This window comes from Miscanthus floridulus, chromosome 2, assembly GCF_019320115.1.
Source record: "Miscanthus floridulus cultivar M001 chromosome 2, ASM1932011v1, whole genome shotgun sequence".
In the NCBI taxonomy this organism is placed as follows: domain Eukaryota; kingdom Viridiplantae; phylum Streptophyta; class Magnoliopsida; order Poales; family Poaceae; genus Miscanthus; species Miscanthus floridulus.
In genome coordinates this window covers 172,997,247-173,011,954 of record NC_089581.1, presented here as the reverse complement: position 1 = coordinate 173,011,954, position 14,708 = coordinate 172,997,247, and the positions used below count along the sequence as shown (strand labels likewise).

The 14,708-nt window shown below is 47.3% G+C and overlaps 1 long non-coding RNA gene across 1 annotated transcript; it reads left to right on the top strand.

Annotated features, from left to right (window-relative positions):
• The first annotated feature begins 6,434 nt into the window (after positions 1-6,434).
• Positions 6,435-11,489, top strand: LOC136535728 (uncharacterized). The gene is made up of 3 exons (XR_010779042.1): positions 6,435-6,953; positions 7,632-9,227; positions 10,893-11,489. It is a non-coding gene; the product is annotated as an uncharacterized lncRNA (long non-coding RNA).
• Positions 11,490-14,708: the final 3,219 nt, after the last annotated feature.

Below are 14,708 nucleotides of genomic sequence, written 5' to 3'. Positions count from 1 at the left end.
GGGATAACTAAACTTTTATACTAAAAACACATAGATCGCATGACAAGATAACAATACTGTGAAATTAAATACCGACGTTAAAATGACATTTAATGCAAAAAGCAAATTTCGTGAAATTAACATAACTTTTGTACTAAAAACACACAGATCACACGATAAGATAACAATACTGTGAAATTAAATACCGACGTTAAAGTAATATTTAATCCAAAAAGCAAAGTTCGTGAAATTAACACTCTCACGGAGAACGCGACGTCGCAGGCTCACTAACTCTACTATATAGACCTTTCCGTGCGTTGCAACAGGATAAATAATGTCCTAATAATTTGAGCATGAACATATTGTATTGTTAAAAAAACGATAATGCGAGTATGATGTTCAATATTACAAATTTAATCTTGTGCATGGCTAAAACTCTCATCGATGGTTTGCAATCATCAAGGTATGCATTTATAGCATTGTACATTTGTGCATACGTACATAAAAGTTCATATCACTGTAACAAGATTAATTGATTCCTCAACCTTTTAAAACTAACCATCTCCATGAATTATCAGTTTGCTTCATACATGACTGGTATACCAAGGTCACCTTTCTTCATATTTTAGATAATAACATAACATGCCTTCAACCATATGCCCATAGTATTGAATTATGATCCAGTTTAGTATGCCTTTGCCGCTTTGAAACATTACTCCATTAGTAACTCAATGAGATGTAGGTAATCATTTAATTCAATATAAAAGACTTGTAACGAACAAACTATAATTCTAGCATACTATAATGGAATTATCATACTTAAGAAGTCACGGATCATGAAATTGCAACAAAGCTACTCACCCTTTCTAGAACCCAAGTAGTTACAGGAGGCAAGCAAAATTTCAGTGCAATTCAGATTTCAGAACTCGGTGTTGTATATAGAAGAAGGGATAGACAGTGTAGTCAAACAATAAGCATCTCTTTCTAATTTTTTGTAACTTGAACATTTTTCAGTGACTCTGGAGTAGGAGATGATCCCTGCAGACGGCTTCCTAAGCTGCCATGGCCCCTGTTCACAGTCAAATTTTATATAGTATTATGCAAAAGAAAAACTTAAAATATGGAGGTATTCCTGTGTCCTTTGATGGTGGCAGTTTCCTTCTTGATTGGTTGCATGGCTTCCTTCTTGATTGCACATGCACGATTCCTGTTTACATGCACCATTGTGGCGCCGTGCATGGAAGGTGGTCTGGTCGCTCGGTTTCACGTAATCCTTGATATTCTTTCTTCCTTCCAAAAAAAAAGAAAAGAATAGAGATTGATCTATAATCAATCATTCGTATATATATAGTCCTTATTTAGCAAATTGTATTGTTATAATTGTGCATGACTAATTTGGAAGGAAGAATTTTGTTGCAAGGGATGGGTGTAGGAGCGAGGACTGTGGGAACGCAGCAGGCAGGACTATGGACCCACATTGGAATGTCGCACCAAAAAGTGTCTATGCTTTGTTCTTTTTAGTTGTAGGAGATTTATGTTTGGCTGAAGAAGAAACAGGCGTTTTAGTAGCTGAATGGCAGTTTAAGATGCGTACATGATGCATGTTTTTTCCCCGAAAGGCAGCAAGAGATTTGCCTTTTTCGTTATGATTATTAAAAGAAAAGAAGATACAAAATTCTAATAGGGTGTTTTGTTTGTGGAATGAGGTAGTCCATCATTGACCCACTCTTTAAATTTTTGTTTGATTTGTGGAATGGAATGAGCTGATGTATCACCACCTCATTTCTCATAGGCTTATAATTAACACTAGTACGCAGAATGAAGTCCTTCCAATAAATTTGAGGAATGAGCTCACGATACATCACTTACTCTAATAGGGGAAGTATCTAAATGTTGATACATAATTAGGTTAAAATGTTTACATTTCTTAGGGTTGAATAAACTAGAAAAGCTGCAGATTTCAATGTTATTTTTTTTAAAAAAAAATATCTGTTGGTACAACTTTCTAGACCCTAGGTGTGTTTGCAATTAAGCCTAGGGATCAAAATCTACTAAAAAACATTTACGATGAATTTGTTAAGTGTATATCATGACCACAGATAAATTGTGTTAAGTGTATATTAAGCAGATGAGTAGATGACAATGTTTTTGGTAAAAAAAAACATGCCGATGGGCCCACAGATAAATTTTGAAACGTGAAAATTTCACCTCTTTTTCATGTATAATCTCATCTCTATTTTTTTTTCTTTGAGGAATCATCTATACTCTTATAACTGCTGAAAAACACCGTCTATCATCTCTATTTGCATAAACAAGCAAAATTCTAATAAAAAAAATTAAAGGCAGTTTGCTAACCCTACTCTTGTGGCAGGGCAGCCAATTATTTGGCCTTTTGCCAAACTCGAGAACCATACCTCCTCGGAGGCTAAAAACAACATGTTTTTTAGAATGGAACGAGTAATGACTCCGTAGAAAAACACAACATTTACGATGAATTTGTTAAGTGTATATCAAGACCCATTCTATAGGCCTATATAGCCTTTGAGGCTCTATGGTCCTGTTCGCTTGTCTTATAATCCGTATTTTTCGGTTTGTCTTTTTAGCCGGGACAGTGTTTCAGCTCGTTTTTTCAACGAAGCAAACGGGGCCTATATATACGGAGTATATGGTTATCTCCACTAATAGAGATCTTATCTTTTGTCTTCTGCAAAGTTAGTAACAGAATTTATATGGACCAAGCTCCCAACCCAAGGTAATTATGAAAATTTATTTAGGCCAGGCGGAACATTAGGTTTTTGCCATGGCTTCCAGCCTTCCACTATGGAATTTATTGGAATCCAGAAAACGTCTTGATGGACAGAGGCTCTGAGGGCTTGCAGCAAACGCACACCAAGGCCTTGTTTAGATCACCTCCAAATTCCAAGTTTTTTCACTCTCTCTTCATCACATCAATTTTTGGACGCATGCATGGAGCATTAAATGTAGGTAAAAAAAATAACTAATTGCACAGTTTGGTTGTAAATCACGAGACGAATCTTTTGAGCCTAGTTAGTCCATGATCGGACAAAGTTTGTCAAATACAAACGAAACATGCTACAGTGTTCAGATTGCAAAAATTTGCAATCTAAACCAGGCCCAAACCAAAACTACCCGCATGCCATGCCACACCCGCCGGTACTCTCGCGCTTGTCGCCAGTCCGCCACCGACCTCAGCACCTCGCCACCCCACCCCGCCCCGCCCCACCCCACAGGCCCTTCCCCTGCCTCCATCGGTGGCAGAGGCTCCCGCCACCTCTTCGTCCTGTGCCCTCCACTAACGACTTGCGCCGTGACACCGCCGCCGTCAACCCCAAGGTCATGTATTTTTTTTTGCTCGAAGAGGAGAGCTGCGGTCAATAATACCAGAGGACAAATACAAACTTACATTAGCATAATCTTCAAGTGCATCAACTTTAGTTGCATCTGAGTTAGTGCTGGAGGTCAGGTCTCTATTTGCATTCTCAACATAAGTATCTTGAGCCTTGGAAAGTCGAGCGGAAGCAACCCTAGGCAGCGCATCTCCTGGAGGCCGCGACCCACAGCCCGCCGGCGCCGGCGCCGGCCTGCAGCCCGGCGTCGGTGGTCCCCCTCCCCTCCCTTCCCCTCCCTGTAACCTCAATGCCTGCAACTCCCATCACCTCCACAGCCCTGGCCTGCCCCAGATGCGCCGTCGCCAGATCCGGCACCGGCGGCTCCCAACCCCTCCCTTCCCTTTCCTGCTCCCCACGCGCCAACTTCTCCATCCGCCACATCAGCCACTGCCTCCCCCGGTTGCGGCCCACAGACACGTGCGGGAGCAAGAGCCGTGATGCCACCGTCCGAGTCGGACGCAAGCTTCCTAGGGTCGCCGGAGCCTGATCTCGTCGCCGCCACCTCCCGCGACGTCCATGGCGACGCGGGTCCACCGCTGCTGCCCGAAGCGCCGTCGACGCCGCTGCCGCAGGGGGGCCATCTGGCTCAGCAGCAACCGTCCAGGGGATGCGGCGCCGTAGGCGGATCTGACGGCGAGGCTCGCGATGAGGCCGAGCGGCCGGGGCCTCCATCCGCGGGGCCTGCGCCGTCCACGCCGGTCTCCCACCTCTCCCCGCTCACGGAGCCCTTCTTCCCCAGCGGTGCCCCCGGACGCCCAAAGGCCATGCGCTGGTCGGAGGACTCCATCTCCTATGACTCGGAAGTCGACTTCCCCCCACCCATCGCTACCAAGGCTTCCTTTGCCGATGTTGTCCGTAGGAGCTCTCCCGCTCGGGAAACCCCTTGGCCGGCAAGGTCCAGTGCCCTGTCGCCCACCCGAGCGGTCGACGAGCGGCCAGCGGAGACAGCACGCGAGGTCGAAGGCAGGCATCGTCAACGCCGCAGGCGACGAAGGCGTAGGAGGAGGCCGCATCGCGCACCCACCGGGGGAGACCGCATCCCGGTTCACCGGCGGCTGGGTCCTCGCGGCGAGGCCAACCAGGGCCCTGCGGAGCGCGTCCCTGCCCGCCAGAGATTGGGCGCCTGTGTTCCGCTGCGGAGGAGGCGCATCTCACCGCCTGACGTGGAAGGGTGGCGGGAGGTCCTGCATAGGCAGGCAGAAACGACGCTTGCTGAGCGCGCCGCCACCTTCAAGCCACCTCGCCGGAGGCGCATCGCGGAAGCGTTGCGAGACAGGTGCCTAAACTGCTTGTCTTACTCTCACCGCATCGCCACGTGCTGCTTGCCTCTGCGATGCCGAGGGTTTCAACACATTGCTAGAGACTGCAAGCGACTGTGCTCGCCGGGCCACAACCGGGTTGGCCCCGGCGCTGAAGAACGCCATCGTTTCGGCCATGAGGCCATCCCAAACTGGCATCACTCCCGCAGGGGGTCCGGGCAGCGCACCCAAGGCGCCTGGGGACGCAGTCACGGCAAGGCCGGCAAGACAGAGGTGAGCACCGCGATGCTTGTCCAAGATGTTGAGCCGGCGAAACAGTACGAAATCACCGACTGTTGGGCCCTGCTCCATATTGAACAAGATCCATCCTCTCCATTCGAGTTGATCGTGGGAAGATAGCCTGCCTCGAATCCGATGGTCCTTGAGGCAGGGCTGCTTAGCGGTCATCGTGGCGCAACGGAGCAGCCTGGAACAAAGCCACCAATGTTCGCAGACTGCTGGGTACCACCCAGATTTGAGCAAGACCCAACCTCCCTTGGCGAGGCGATCGCTGGAGGGCAGCCGGCCTCAGATCAGATGGTTCTGGAGGCAGGGCTGCTCAGCGGTCCCTGCGGCGCAACAACCACCCCCTCCGGCGTCCCAGGCAACGGCAAGGACGATCGGCCGTCCCTGAGGCATGAGGCGACCAGTGATGCAGCGACAACCACGGCGGGACAGCCTGATCATGCCGGCGCATCTAGCGACCACGAGGGGACGGTGGTCCCACCGTCCTCCCCATCGAAAGCACACACCACGGCTGTGCTTTCGGCCCAGTGCATGGATGCCGGACCGCAAGCTGAGGTGGCCGATGGCACGGCAATGGGCGTCGTTCAGGCAAACGACGAGCTGACCGCTGAGGGCACGCCAACACCGACGGAGGCCGCCAAGCGACTGTCCAGGTTCGTTGAGGAGGTCCAGGTAATGAGACAGCCACCTCTCATCAGCTCCCCACCTAAGCAGAAGCCAGCAACAAAGCGGACTACTCTGCCCATTAGGAGCAGACGGATTGCTGCTTAGCAGATGGACCATATCCCGGCGTCCAAGCGTGGCGAAGTGCTGCTCATGAAGAAGATGGGGTTGGCACCTTCAGAACCGATCTCCTCTACAGCCAAGCGTTCGTACGATTCATACTTCCAGGGCACCCTATCGGAAGCAAACGTCGAGGCGCTTGATGCGCTGTTCCCAGCATCCAGGGCGATAGCTGGTGGAGCAGCGCGGTCTGGTACTTGAGCTAGATCGTAGTCTAGGTTGATTCCAATGGATCCCAAGGTTGTCATAGTCAAAATGTAGTCCCTTTGAGGTAACAGTCGGGCCGGGAACGGTCTCTATTGTATTTCAAACTTCTACCTTCTTAATACAATGATACGCAATGCTCTTGCGTATTCGAGAAAAAACATAAGTATCTTCAGTTATCTCTTCACTGCTTGAAGATGAGTGTCCAACCAGATCTGATCCTTCAGCAGAAGTGTTTGGCCCTCCTGCTTCTACTACTGCATTGGGACAAAGTTGTCAACAAGGTATGGGTAAAAAAAAACATTATATTTTGGGATTCAGAACTTGTAGAAATTTTGCAAAATAGTTCCAAAATGGCTAAGCATGATCTTAGAATGGTTTGAAACTGAATATAAGACAATTTGGATTTTTACTTGGTCTCAGTATGGCAAGTTATTCACATTTGTTGCTCCATTCTCTGCTCCTAAAAAGACGAAACAGGAGACGTCAACACCGTCTTCAACGTGCCTCTTGACTTCGGCGTGCTCCCCGCTCCGTCTCTCTCCCCGTGCGTGCCGACAGGTGGGCCAGGCGCACGTCACCCACCTCGCCTGGAGCCTGGCGGCCTGGCATTTCCTCGCCTGCTCCTCCCGTCTCGCCCTGCCGCCGTCGCGGACGCGACGAGCGACGACGTGTCGTCGCCCGCCTCTCCTCCTCCTCACCCGCTTCCTCGCCCTCCCCTTCTTCCCCACACCCATAGTTGGCCCCAACGGCATCTGGATCTTGCCGCTGCTCGATTCAGGGCGGGCGGTGCTGCTGCGGGATCTCGCCGTCCCGCGAGGCAGGCGAGGCGGGAAGCGAGCGGCGAGGCACGGGCGCCTGGGCGGCCGAGGAGCGGCGCGGGCGCCAGACCGACCGTCCACCGAGACACCGAGCCGCTGTGGCGCACTGCATCCGCCGGAACACGACACACACGATCTGCAGCCGCCGCAGCTTCCATCTCCAGAAGTGCACATGCTCCTCTGCAGCTACCCCGCTGCCCGCAGCAGCAAATGTAATTAAGATCCGCCTCCATGCTTCCTCTCTCTCTCTCTCTCTCTCTCTCTCTCTCTCTCCATTTGTTTACCCTCTGCTAGATCTAGCCAGTTTAGGTGTTCACCTATGTATTCCGTTCCATTTGGGTGCAAGTTATTCTGTCCCATTTGGCTTTGATTTAGCATGTGGATTATTGTTTTGGAGGAGGATTAGTTGAAGGAATCATCAGCTTGATCACAGCACAACTTCCTGAACATGGCATATTGAGCAGAATTTGTTCCATGAAACTTTTAGTTATGTTATAGTTAAAATTATTATTTTTTCTGTTAGAAAAGCTTTTAGAAGACCCAGAGATCTCTATGTTGTTAATTTTTCATGATGTCTTGTTCTGGGCTCTAATATCTCTGAATATCGAATCAGTTCAGAACCCCAGGATATTGGATTATTTAAACTAGAGAGTTGTCAATACTTCAGTACCTTCCTATTTGGTGCTTAAACATTGGATGTCAGATGAATAATCCAGCAAGTACAAATTCCTGAATGTTAGTCCGTTTTCAGGTCAGCATGAAACCGCGTGTCTATTTTGTGGGCTAAGATTAGAAATACTAAACAATTGAATTATGATTTTAAGATAATGCCAAACTTTTAGAAGATGAAGTTCAATTTTGACTAACATTCTCCCATCTGTTGCCTACAGCATTCTCCCCTTTGCCAAACACTTGCTCCTGCTCCTCGACTGCTGGTTACCTGGTGAAATCAGTAGACGGCATGATGAACACATAGCATTCACATGTTTTGTCTAAAGTCAGTCTTCACTAGCCCACGTGTACCCAATTTTTCAGAATTTTTGTTGGCCAACAGGAATATGCATGAAAATTTTCATTTGTGGTTTATGTTTTGTGCATCAGTACAAATTCATGAATATTAGCAGTTCAGTGTAAGCAAGTGAGCAGCTCAGCTTGTTCCTGCTCTGTTCGGTAGCAGTAGCAACCACAAGCAGTTAGCTTTGGTTCATCTTGTCATTTGCAGTAGCAACAATAAACTGTATGTTTACGAATTCTGTTCACCTTTAGGTTGCATAGAATTTTTGTTTATTTCTTCAGTTAATTTCACTTGCCTAAGTCGTATTGGTTGTAGCAGTTTGCGTGCAGTGTGTTGATAGGAGCAGAGTAATTCAGTGGCAGCTATAGCCATTGTTTTTCATAGAGTTCACAGTATTTTTGCTTCAGTGCAATTCGTTCATGGCAGCAGCTTAGAGAGGCTTTAATTGTGACATTGTCATTTCATGCAATAGTGAATCAATCGTTCAAGCAATTGTTTTCTATTTATGCAGTAGTTCGCTCCTAAAAATATTCCTTTGAATTGGTCTGAGATTACTGTTCTAAAAAATATTTTGAGGTTGATATACGGTTAAGTAAAATACTGTTGATACATGTGGACTAGCATTTTAGTCAGTATTTTCTGCTTCTATGTACATGCTTTTGTTGGGAATGTGATTGATATACTGTCCCATATTGCATTTGGTGGTTCCCTGGGTTATATATATATATATATATGAGCCCTTTTATAATGGTTGGAAATGCTTTCAAACGCTTGCTGACGCTTCCTGATGCCTACCCAAAATAGCTATTTTTGTTGATTTTATTCGTCCAAGGGCATTATGGTCATTTCGCACATCCCACTTCCGACCCCGCCGCCCCCCAGACTCCAATCCCGCACGACCTCGCCGTACTCCCCCACCCCACCCCACGCCAAACTCCCCAATCCCGCACGCACCTCACCCTAGCTGCCCTCGCACGGCGTCGCGCCGGCGGCCCTGCCCCGCCGCCGCCCCCACCCCCAGCGCAAGGCCCGTGGTAGTCGCCGCCGAACTCCCCAATCCCGCACGCACCTCACCTTAGCTGCCCTCGCACGGCGTCGCGCCGGCAGCCCTGCCCCGCCGCCGCCCCCGCCCCCAGCGCGAGGCCCGTGGTAGTCGCCTCCGCCGCCGGTGGCCCTGCCCTCTTCCTCGCTCATCGCAGCGGCCGTCCTACTCTCGCCCTCACTCATCGAGGCGGCCGCTGTGCCCTCGGCCCCAAGCCGACGGTGGCACCAAGGCAGCGCCGCGGCACCCAGCCAACGTCGCGCCCCCAGGCAGCGGCGCGGCACCCAGGCAACGGCGCGGTTCCCAGGCAGCGGCGGATCCGGTGCTCTCCTCGTTCAACTTGGCGCCAGGGACTCCAAGGCGGTGAGCTCCTCCATCTCCGGCACGGCAGCCGTGGTCGCGTCACAAAGCTTTAGATCAGCAATCAAGGTGTGTGCCCTGAAACCCTATCAACTCTAGAAGTTTTGCTTCAAAATCAGTTCCTTTTATTAGGTGTCATTCAAATAGGAATACTGGAAATGATTGTGGTACTGTTCCTTGCTCCTTAATTCTTGTAGTCTATGCTTAAGCTAGAAGAGGTCTAGAAGTTCCTGTAACATAACTGCACTTTCCATGTAACCAATGTTTTCAAGGCGGTAAGGCGAGGCGTGGCGACTGACTACCGCCTTACGCTTAAGCGACTAAGGCGTGAGGCGAGGCGACGCCTTAACATCTTAAGGGAATCTTAAAAGAGCAGCTTAGAGTGGTAGATAATGAAGAAAAACAAAAAGGAAAAAGGAAAAAGAAAGGAGAAGGAGCAAGTAGTCTGGCCCAGCCCACCAGGCAGCCCATATACCCCTCACCTTTGACCTTCCTGCTCCATCTTTCGAACTCCCAATCCTCTCTCTCCAGCGCCGCCGCACCTCTCTCTCTCTCTCTCTCTCTCGTTCTCCACTGCCGCTCCGCCTCCGCCCCTCTCTGTCTCTTGCTTCCCTCTCTCCTCCAGATGTGCTGCTCTTCTTGCTTGATAGACGGAGGAACAGAAGGGCTTTGGACGCTGCAGCTCGATGGAGGAACAGAGGAGGCAAGATGTTGCAGGTCAGCGCCGATTGGGGGAACATGGCCGCAGCCCGCACAGGCGGCCGCACGGCTCGGCGGCGGGCGGGCAGCAACTTCTCCCGTCGGTGCGGGAGAACGCGTCCGCACGGGCGAGCTGCGGCTTCTGGTTCCCCTCCCGCTCTCCTGCTGGTGAATCTCCTGCGCGCCCGCTCTCTCTCCCTCCGGCGCGCTCTGTTTCTCCTGCGCACCGCCTTACACCATGGTGTGGAATTCCCGTATGGCGCCCGCCTTGCTCGATTTCGATGAATCGGACGCCAAATTGACGACTTCCGGACGCCATGGTAGTAAGGCGGACGCCATACCAATCTGAGGCGAGTCGTCCGCCAAGTCGTCCCGCCTGTAGCGCCTTGCCGATTAGGCGACGCCTTAAAAACATTGCACGTAACATAACTGCACTTTCCACCGATCTGTGATGCTGTTTTACTGTAATTTACATCCCAAAATTTTGAAAGGAAATAATGAATGCATTGTTAGTGTTAGTCATTGTAGAAAGTTTCTGGAAATAGCTATGCAACCGTATGAAACCCACCAGTAACAAGCAAGTTATGCTTCACTGCCAAAGTACTAACTGGAGTTTGATAAAATCCCTCGTAGTAATTCCCATGGACCATGGTGCTTCTGAAATCAAAGCACAAAGAACGTAAGGCTGTGTTGCCATAAATCAAATAGACAAGGCTCTACAAGAAAAATGACAAGTTGAAATGATCATTCAGACCTCACATGGTGTGACATGTCCTTGCAAATCTGGGACCATTGCGCATGGATTTTATAACACGTAAAGAACACAGGAACTTCGTATGTGCAAAAAGTAATTAGAATGCTTTGGTAATAAGGGTATCAACTTCGAGCCTGAGTATTTTTGATTCATCAGTCTAATTCTAAAAGCATAACCCATGTATTGGAATAATTATTTTTTCTGTTTACAATCTCGCCTATCTGTCCTCATCACTCATTATTCAGTTAAATAATCTCTATTTTCAATTGTTGTTGTTTTAGCATGGTGACGTTACCATTTTCAATCTCCCCGGATCTTGATTCCATGGTGGTGTCATGTGCTGATTGAGTGGTGATGGTCGCGTGGGTGTGCATCTCTCAGGCCAAGGACAACAAGAAGGGCACATCCACCTGTTCTAGCCACCAACCCCCCTGCCAGCTGAGGCAATCAACGCTGCTGTGTCTGCTCCAGTCCATTGACGCCACCCCTGAATGTGCAATGTTCAACATTGACCTGCTGCAGTGCTGTGTCTGCTCCTATCCCTCATGTCCAATGTTTTAGTACGACCTTGCAATTTTTTTTGTCGTTTATTTCATAGCACATCAAGCTTAACCTATTTTTTGGTTGTTTAGTCCATAATCGTGTCTGAATTGAGTCCAGCAATTATGATCTGTACATTCTTGGCTCAGTTCCAGACTTCCAGTGATGTGATGGAAGCTAATAGATTCTTGTTGGTATGGTAGGTTTGTAAGGAATTACAGAATGTGTATTTATTTCTCCATTTTATTTTGATTTGTGCCATGAAGTATTTGACTATGCAATAGGTCTGACAAAAGAGAGCTAAAATTATTATCTGTCTAAACTACTTACTGCAATTAGTGCATTATCATTTAGTTCTGAAGGAGTATGCCTGGTTTCATGATCAAAGGATTGCACTGTCATATTTCTGATGGTGGCAGCGCGAGGCATTTCAGGAGGCCTGTCATCATTGTCAACTTGAAGCTGACGGTGATCGTGACAATACAGGTGGTGGAGTATATGGAAGAGATGATGTTGGCACTGCTGCAGAGTAGCTTTGTGCTAATCGTGACACTGTAGCTTTCTGACAACACAAGCCCGGAGATCAACCTTGCAAATATGGTTCCTCTCCAAGCACTAACCAATTCTTTGGTTTTTGTATATCTTCTGAGCTGAGGCGTTGTCTTATTTGAGGATAATTTAGAACAATGTCATCAGTTTTCTTATTTGAGGCTAACTCAATTTTTTATTCGATGCATCTAAATTACTATAATTTGTGTTGGAGGAGCCAGAGGCAGATGTATCTGACCTGTTGATGCCACTAGGATTAACTACGGTTCTGATAAATTAGCAGTTGTACTGCAGATTTTTACTCTCACCTTATTGCACAAAGCATGGAGTAACTGCATAACGGAATGTCACGAATATTGCCCTTGAAGTGTCATTTCTTTTTTTTTAATAGTACAACACATTTGAATTAGAATTATCATGCCCAAAAGGGCAACTTCATTTTTTTTTCTCTTCTTGAATAATGGCAAACCAAATAAAAAATGCAAAAAGCCAGAATTCAAGGCGTGCGTCGGCTGCTACTATCACCAAGCACGCGCAACATAGCGAACTAGCACCATACCGGACCGTCTGAGCAAGATGCAGGAGGGCCGCGGCCCGCTCATGCCCACGCTGGGCCTCCTGTCTCGCAGGCTTACATGGGCTGCTCGGCTTGGCGGTGGGTGCTCTTCATTTGGAAACTCCCGGCCGACCATTTGTGTCTCCATAATTATAGGATCGAGTATCGCAGATGCGATCGTAGCAACCTCCTCCGCCTCCACATTCATCTCCCCTTGTCATGACCTCGACTATGGGCCAGTATTGAGTAGTTAGCGGGTTGAGTGTTTGGGCCTGCGAGCCTGTTTTGGTGTCGGGTTTGGCCCATTAAATGAACCTATATGTGTACCCAGCGTATCGAGGAGCTCGAAAAGAAGGCGGCCTCCATGGCTAAGCAGATCGAGGACCTCGGAAAGAAGGTGGTCGCCATGGCTGGGAAGATTGAGAAACTCCAAAAAAGGCCAAGCCATTGAAGCCTTAAAAGTCATGCCTAGTTTAATTTAATTTCCTTGTGGCTACGTTTCTTGCAGTTTCAATATACAGATAGTTCAAAGAACATTTAATTGTAATAAAGTGTTTAAATTGGCTTGGCTGCTATATGTGCTGTAACGTGCAAATGGGTTTGACCACTATTTTAAGCTACAAAATCGATTACAATAAATGTGCTATCAGTTACAAATATTTTGCGTAATGTCTCAATGGTACATGGGCAGCTATAAGCTCTCACAAATCAGTGCCATACAAACTGAAAATGAATACGTACTGTGACTTCCTGCTGCTGCTGCTACTCCCTCGATCCCCATCTTGGTACTCTGCTGTGGAGCAAGTGTTACAGCACTTTAATTGGAATGCTGCTAAATTCTTGCAGTTTCAAAGAGACACGTAGCACATATAGGAGAGATTGCAAATTAGAGAACCAGGCTTCCATATGCATTATACTAGAACGAGAATACTAGGTACACACAGAAGGTTGGTTAATTACCTATCTTTATAGTAACTAACAAAAAGGCTAAGCTTTCCATGCTAATTATTCATAGCAAGTTTAGTTTCTATGCTACACTTCTGTTAATGTCGATCACTAGAACAAAATCCGAAAAAGAATCGATATGTGCAACCAAGGCGAGGAAAACTGTAGATTACCGAAAACTCTACCTATCTCAAATTCATAATCACTAATACAGAGCATCCTGAGAAGGCAAGCTGGACAGCGTTTTTTAAGGCCATGTGCTGAAGTGGATCATGTTGCTTCTATAGCTTTCACATATGCTTCTCCATGCAGATTCCCAAGCACATGGCTCTTCAGATATTTTGATCAAACTATTGCTGAAAATTGAGCTGCTGCCCTGTCTAGCAGTGGCCTACCATACTCTTGGTTCTTCTTTCAAATGACTGCTGCCAAGAGCTTGTGCCTTCAAATGAAAGCAGTTACATATCAAGAGTGAACATTTCAGTAGAACCCGGTGATAAGAGAACCGCAGTATATTTGTCAAAAGAAAATGCATATTGCTAATTGAAACTGATGACATTGATAATGCTATTACAGAAATTACTAATGAGTGTACATTTTAAATACTCCATGTGTATTTGGCTAACAAATAAGCAATTTAAGTAGCACCAACTATTCGTTGAGTATGATTTAGTTATGGCAGGACGAAACAGAATATCAAGCCAACGATAAAAACAATTTTGGAGTAACTGGTTAGTGGTGACATATTATATGCAGCCGAATATTGGTCAAGCCCAGACTGCATTTTTTATTCTGTATTTTCACAGCTAAGATACTGATTAACAATCAACAAGGCACCAGATTGCAGATCATAGGCAGCGCAGAAGAAATTTACCATAGGAGCACGAGGGAGTATGTAAAGAATGTTTTTACGACTAAGGCTCTGCTTGACTCTTCGTCTCTTTACTACCTGAGCAACTGTGGAACCTGAACAACACCAGAGGCCTGAATGCAGAGTATAGTTTCAGTTCAGCACACTTGAGGATCAAATTCCAGCTAAGTGCATCGAAATCTGATGACAGAAGTGCCTTGTGGAAATAGAAATTTCATGCAGAAATTATGTGGTTGATCGTACTCGAAAAGCAAATAAAAAGGATGTACAGTACATCAGTATAGCTATTAGTGACACTGGAACAAGAAGGCCCAAAGGCTCAAGGTATTATGAAACAGACCACCAGTTTAAGAACTGTAACTCTGCAACTGATGTTAAACCATGCATGTTGCTTCTTGATACATGTGCAAAACATTCCACAATTTTGATCTGATTCTCTAGCGAAAGAGATGATTTAAGCCTTTTTCAAGTTTCATTGTGTGCTGAAACTGAAGTATATGAGATCCGCATGTCTCTAGTACGTGGACCCATACATGTGTGTGATTGTGATCGCACCTGTAAGAGAGATCAAGAACGAGGCCCCTGAACCCGGACACCTCGTCGGAGGCGTACTCCTCGTCGTCCCCTGCGTCGACG